The following is a 6,509-nucleotide window of genomic DNA, read 5'->3' on the forward strand; positions in this document are numbered from 1 at the left end:
CCACTAGCTGGTCTGGTACAAATCCCACTTAGGGTCTGCCATGGTATGCAGCAGTTCAGTGCATGGCCGTCGGAGCTTCTATCTAATACTAATCTATTAGAAATATGAAAGTGATAGCCTTATTTTAGCTTGCTAAGTAAGTACAAGTCAGTCCAATGGGGCCCAACCTATATAAATAATTGTCATAGAAATTTCTTTGTAATAGGAATATCATAAAAATCTCTGGCTCTTTGTGTTTCTGGGGAAAGTACCTTCTAAATCCCTTGAGAAGCCACTCAGCTTTAACTTGGAGCACAGTTGCATATCTCTCCATTCGGAACACTTATCTTTGATGCTTTTTGTAATGGCATATAATGTTCTACTTTTGTGACTTTATTTTGTTTCCACTCTGTCTCCTGCAATACAAATTTAAACTTCCAAAAGCAAGCATAGTGTCTTCTGTCCCTTTCACTCCTCTACACACAGCAGGTGATTCTTAGAGTCATGTTTACTAGATTCTTCAGAGGAAAATAATTCACAATCTCACTCTGGCCAGAGAAAGCAAGATAACTTTAACGATGTCAAACAAATCATGGTGGCCTTTATTCATAATGCATTTGTTTGAAGTGCCAACTTACTGCAAATATATGCCATGGGCCAGATGAACAATAAAATGAATAAGGGTTCATGACACAATGGTCCACAAAGTCCACTGACTTCCTCCCTGAACCCTCTGTGGGGTAGGATTGCCAGCTTCAAATGCAAGCACTCAAGGAGCAGGAGGAAGAGCAAGTGTGCCCTCACCACTTGTCAACTCTGACATGGAGATGCATTTGGCCATAGTTCCCAAGTGGAAGGTCAGGCCTCTGTTTCTTACTTATGAGAAGGTTGTAAAGGTCCAGAGATGTTAGTGGTCCGCTGTTCCCATTCAACATACTCCGAGCGCTACACTGTGGACTAGAGTATGATGATGTCATTGTTAGTCATTGCTGCAATAAAGTATCGAGCTACTTACTGTAAAAGATGCAGTTTGCAGGGAGGTGTTACACTACAGAGGACTGTGAAACTTACTTAGTTTCAACAGGAGCACGATACTTCAGAGCTGAAAGGAAGCTTCTCTGCCCAACCTCTTTGTTTAGTTCAAACTCTTGTTTTATAGAGGAGGAAGCAGAGGGGTGAAATAACTTCAGAAATATTCCAATAGCTAGCGGAAGAGTCAAGGTTAGATTCCGGAGCAACACCAAGAGCTAATTTACTCCGCATTCAACCCTTAGGTTTTAAAGCATGTAAGTTTTAAATAGCTGGGGAGGCAGGCAAGATGAGAATAGCACCAGAAGGAATGTATTGATTTTCCAAGGCATTTCAAGACCTAGCCTCATGTTTAAATTTTATTGTTTTTAATTGCAACAGTATTATATTTGTGGTGACAACTTACACACTATGGAATTGCATTTTATTTTTTAGTGGTGCTGAGGTTTGAACTCAGGGCCTCATGCTTGCTAGGCAGGTGCTCTACCACTTGAGCCACTCCACCAGTCTTTTGAATTGCATTATAAAAACCTAACCTAATAGTTTATTTCTGTAAACAACTACCCACGTATCATTTCAAATATTTTTCTGTTGACCACATACTTTAAATTTGTATACTACATTTATGGACATATATAAATAAACACATGTATGTACATGTTGTTTAAAATTGGTAGATACTAATCACGCAGCTCAGTAATTTGCTTTTTTCTTCACCTTGTTGCTGCATTCGTTCTTCTGTTTTGCTGTTTTTAAAGGCATATCATATTCCATAATGGGTATATGCTATTATTTATCCTATTGAGAAAAAAGTAGACCAGTTCTAATTAGTCACTCTTAAAAAGAATGCTGTCTTAAACATATGAACACAGTTGTGATGATATTTTTGGGGTCAGATACCTACAGTGAGATTGTTGCATCTTGTAGTGGAGTCATTTTAACAAAACCTATAAGAAAGGTGGTTTTTTTCTTTTGTATATTTTTTCTGAAGGGAAATTTTTCCCACACATTCAAAAAACTTTTAAGACATTATTGCTAGATGCTGAATTGCACCCCTGGTGGGGTATTTTCTTGTCTCCTGAGGCCATTTTTAAAATCATTTGGTTGTAAAGTTGTTCCCCTGCCCCCGTCCCATTTATCTTGAAAACCAATATAATGGATGATAATGCTCACATGTCAATGGATAGTCATGGTCCCCAGTACAAGGATTTGGAGATGACTTTCATTTTCAATCTCTGACCTAGTTATGACCTTCAAAATTAGAATATTGCACAGTGATAAAAAAGTTTTATTTCACAGTCTATAAAGCAAAGAGAAAGTATCAAAGATGTCATATTTGGTGATATCAACGTCTCTGTTCTTCTTCACCTCCTACTCCTTCCTTGGTATTTCCTGGGTGTCACTAGCATTACGTTTTAAAATCTTTCTGATGTGCATGGGTAGCATATGCCCCCGAGTCAGCTGCAGTTACAGACTTAATCCCACTGTTATTCAAACACCCTGCACGAAAACTGTATCTTATTCACTTATTACTTTATAAACTTTTAAGCAGGAAAAGACTTCAAACTGAGGAAGAAAACTAGTGCTTTTCAGAGCATCCATGTCACCTCTTCTGTCCAAACATAGCCCTCACACAGGAGGACTTTCCATTATGCATCCTAAATGAGGATTGTTCAGAAAGCTTACACAACTGACAAATGATGGATCAGAAATGCAAACTCAGATTTTCTGGCTCAAAAATTCACGCTCGTTCTGTTCCTAAACTGCATTTCAAATCATCAATCCAGCCCTGTTACACTGTACAGATGAGAGAACAGTCCAGAGTGTTATCAGTGATTTTCTGAAGCCCACACTCCTAGCAATAGTTCCAACATCCGATCAACACCCGGCTTACTTGCATTTAATGAAATTTTACAGCTGGGGTTAAATTACTGGCTTTCAATATCAAAATGAATTTCTATGCCCTAGTGCTGTTTCACAGTAACTGTGTCCCTGCTTACTTACACGGCGGGGCTTTCGATGTGGATGCACCCAATATCTTTCTTCTCTCAAGGCTCTCCATCCTCTGAGTATAAACCTGAGTTGCATTTTACAAACCTCATTCTACTTTTGTGTTGAAGTTGGAAATCTGGCAATATCTAACACCAGTCTTAAATGTCTGAAGAGAAAGGAGAAACCAAACAACTATGGTCTCACTGACATTAGCCCAAATACTATCAGGATCTGAAATACTGATTTCACAGTGAAGGTGTGGAAGAGAGCTCTCGGCTCCAGTGATGTGGACAGAGATCCTGCAGAGGCCTCTTGGATAGCCACTGTGGTCCCCACTATCATTGAAAAATACCCTCAAAGTCTTTAGCAATAAAGCCACAACTGCTATCATTTGGAACTTTCTGAAGAGACTTCATGTTTCATAGAGTTTTTATAAATAACCACTGAATAAAAGGGAACTGCACCAAGATTCCCCTCAGTTTAATTTTATCCTCAGTTAACCACTAGATTTGAATCACTGCAATTTCTACATTAGATATACATACTGCATAGTTTTCCTCTTTACTAGGAATTTATGGACTCTAAGAGGGCTCCCATTTTACTTAAACTATTCATCAAAATGCACACAACTAAGTGTGTTTAAGTAGAATTTACTGTACACACTTAAAGGAACTAACTGGCTCCCTCCTTCCAGTTAAAGGCACCAGCTTGAAAATTTATGTACTACTTTCTTTCCCTGTAAATTGGAGATATTTGAAGTAATAATCTTTTGTCTACATATTCAAGGAAGCCAAAGAAAAGTGAATACATTTTGGTTTTCTTTTGAAGTTATCTTCTACATATATTTTCTAGAACTCTTCTATATTTCAAAATCTGTTCCAAATTTTCTACTTCAACAGAACCAGCTGTTTACCTGACTTCAACAACAACAAAAAGCAATAGCCTATGAGGGCTTAGATAGGTCAAAGTCAAGCCATGTACCTGGTAACTCTTTTTATTAGAGTTTTGGGGAGAGTTATTCAGAGAACTCTGGCTTTAGGGACTCTTTTCTTATTGTCTTCCTTCCCATATGGAATAAGCAGAAAGGTTTTCATGAAAGATTGACTAGGGCCAATTTTCTATGAGAAAATAACAGCTGCATCAATATTTCAGGTTCTGAGAAAACATGGTCACTCTCTTGCCTTGAAAAGACTGTTAAAAATCATTGCATTTTAATGAATTCAAAATAATGCAGGAGATGAGGGGCTGTTAGGCTTGAAGGTGCATAGATAAATCAAATTTCCTGTAACTTATATTTGAGTAATAGGGACCTTTCTGCCCTTCTGCAGACCCACAGCAGCACACGGAGAAGGTAACTAGTGATCTTTTCATTCTCATCCTCATAGACTCCTGGTTTCCAGCCAGTTTCAGCTGTCACAGTTGCTTAGAGTTTACTGAGCTGTTTTTAGTTACTCATTCAAATATTCATAAGATGTGAGGACTGCAGTTTGCTGTCTGATAACAACTTCATTTTCGGCTCACACTCAGCTTGTCCTTGTGGATGGCTTCTTTCTTAACTGGTTGGACTTTCCCCAGTCACGTGGCCTTTCAAGGATAATGGAGTTTCCTTCGGAGTAGGCAAAAGAAACATGTTCCATCTTTTATCTTTGCTTGGCTGAATGATGAAAATAATCATAGAAGACAGTTATGGATCATCAAAGAGACAAGTGAAATAGTCAAACCTGTATCAAGCACTGCTTTGTGCTACCCAAGAAGGCGATTTTTAATTATTTACCTTGTGAGACCATGAACATCCTGGGAAATCCTAAGTGGTGGCAAATATTTACTCAACAATATTGTTCCTGAATACACTAACAAAAATATGTGGAAACTCTTGATATGTCCTTTGAAGACACTGAGGGACATGCTATGTCTTAGGAGAGGAGAATCAAGCTGTTTCATTTTGATCTCTTATGTGATTAAAATTCTGGCAAAATAAATCCTTCAGGTAGACAGATCCTACAGCTTAGGTGGAGGTCAATATCTAAAACATGAGTTAACTGCAATAATATTACAAGTAAGTAAGAGTATAATAGGAAAAGTGCAAATGTTTTAATTAAGTGATGGCATCAATTATACACTATAATTTTACCATCTAAGGTGATACAAAAATGAAAGACTTGTCAAGATACAGCTCTAAAATAACCTTTTGTTTCGACATTAAAACTCTGAATTACCCTGGCTATCATATGTATCACAGTTAGAAAAAGGGGTTAATTTTGCCAATTTATTACTTATGTCAAAAAATGCTCACTTAACAAGAAGAAACTTAAGTCTGCTTTACTGGTAGAATTTGCAAGTCCTTTCTTTTAAGGCTCTCTTAGCTTGCACAATCCTTAACATGAATACACCCTCTGATATTCTTGAGACCATTTGTGTGTTCTAAAAAAGACCAAGCAGGTAAATTCTGCATTACTTCTTTAGACTGGGGGAAAATACAACCCTGTCTGAGGCAAGGCAAAAGGAATTTCAATCTCGCAGCCACTGCCAGATAAAAACCTGGAAAGGACCATTAATCTCATTTGTTTTCATTATAGCAACACTCGTTATCACAACTTTAGTTAAGGAAGTGCCAACATTTATATCAGCAATTACATGTCAGCAAAATTAATTCTAAAACATGAAGTTCCTAGTGTATAAACTCTACAGGTCTTTCCACATTGGAATGGAGAAAGGTGCATGCTACGACTACTTGATAAAATAAACAATTCCTTCAATTGACAAGAACTATAATATAATGTTAATTCTTAAATGAAAGACCAATATTTTCACAGATTTGATAGACTGTTTTATCCTTTGGATAGTTTTCCTGACATATTTGTTCCATCTTTGAAAGAAGAAAGTACGAGAAAATGTAAATATTCACCCATTCCTGTTAACCTTTTAACAGTTCTGTGAATAAAAACCTGTGCCATAGTGAAGATCTCAAACCCTGGTATACAGTGAAGGTGACACGTGTTAGCAGTATTCCATACATTAAACAGATGCAAGGGAAATTAAGGATCCATTAAATCAGAACATCCAATCTGGCGAGGGAAGGTGGTGACTATGACCTGTAGGCCATGCAGTAAATGCTGGTTTTCAAGGAACTTAGATAAAGAGATTCAAACCAATATTTTAGAAGTGTCCTCCTCACTAAAAGCAAATATTAATTTCAGGCCATAAAGTGAATTGCTAAGATTTAGTAGGGTTTTACTGTTTTAGAAATATATGTGTTGTGACTGCAGCATTTACAATCCTTTCTTCCCCACCAGCCATGAGATTCCCAAAGTGATTCTAACGGTAGTGAAATTACTTCCAAAGGTGAGCTGTCAATGCTAAGCTGTGCAATGAATGCAAGACTATTGCAGTTACTTATGGGGGACTAGTACAAGGCACGCACTTTACAAATGTCAACCTGTTTAATATTCGTATTAACTCAGCAAGGGAAGATCATCTCCATTCTACAAATGAGAAGACTGAGGTTCAGA

General features: G+C 37.5%; 1 non-coding gene across 1 annotated transcript; it reads right to left on the bottom strand.

The window, feature by feature from the left end:
- Nucleotides 1–1,440: 1,440 nt before the first annotated feature.
- Nucleotides 1,441–1,513, bottom strand: Trnaa-agc (transfer RNA alanine (anticodon AGC)). The gene has a single exon. It is a non-coding gene; the product is annotated as a tRNA-Ala (tRNA).
- Nucleotides 1,514–6,509: the final 4,996 nt, after the last annotated feature.

The sequence above is a fragment of the Castor canadensis genome, chromosome 4 (assembly GCF_047511655.1).
Source record: "Castor canadensis chromosome 4, mCasCan1.hap1v2, whole genome shotgun sequence".
NCBI classification, from domain to species: domain Eukaryota; kingdom Metazoa; phylum Chordata; class Mammalia; order Rodentia; family Castoridae; genus Castor; species Castor canadensis.